Raw genomic sequence first — 449 nt, forward strand, 5'->3', positions numbered from 1 at the left:
AGGTGGGGATTTGGATAGTACCCCTTCGAGTTTGGAGCATAAAGACTTACTAACATTAGATTGCAGAGCTGGATTTCCTCGCCTAGATTTACTAAATTAGATCTGAAGCTCAGATAGCAGGATAGGGTGTTCATATGGTATCCCTTGGGGTTCTGACATTACATCATAGACAGGGTTCCCTCTGGGAGTTTCAGGCATTTCGATTTACAAAATTAGATCTGAAAGCGGGAGGTGATGATTTGGATGGTATCTCTAGGAGTTCAGAGCATCAACATTCACTAAAGTTAGACCGCAGAGCAGAGTTCCCTCTGGGAGCTTTGAGTGTCTAGATTTACTAAATTAGATCTGAAAGTGGAAGGCAGGGGTTTGGATGGTAACCCTTGAAGTTTTGAGCATCATGATTTAATAAATTTAGATCACAATTGGGGTTTCCTCTGGAAGTTTCAGGA

Source organism: Polypterus senegalus, chromosome 12, assembly GCF_016835505.1.
Source record: "Polypterus senegalus isolate Bchr_013 chromosome 12, ASM1683550v1, whole genome shotgun sequence".
Lineage (NCBI taxonomy): Eukaryota > Metazoa > Chordata > Cladistia > Polypteriformes > Polypteridae > Polypterus > Polypterus senegalus.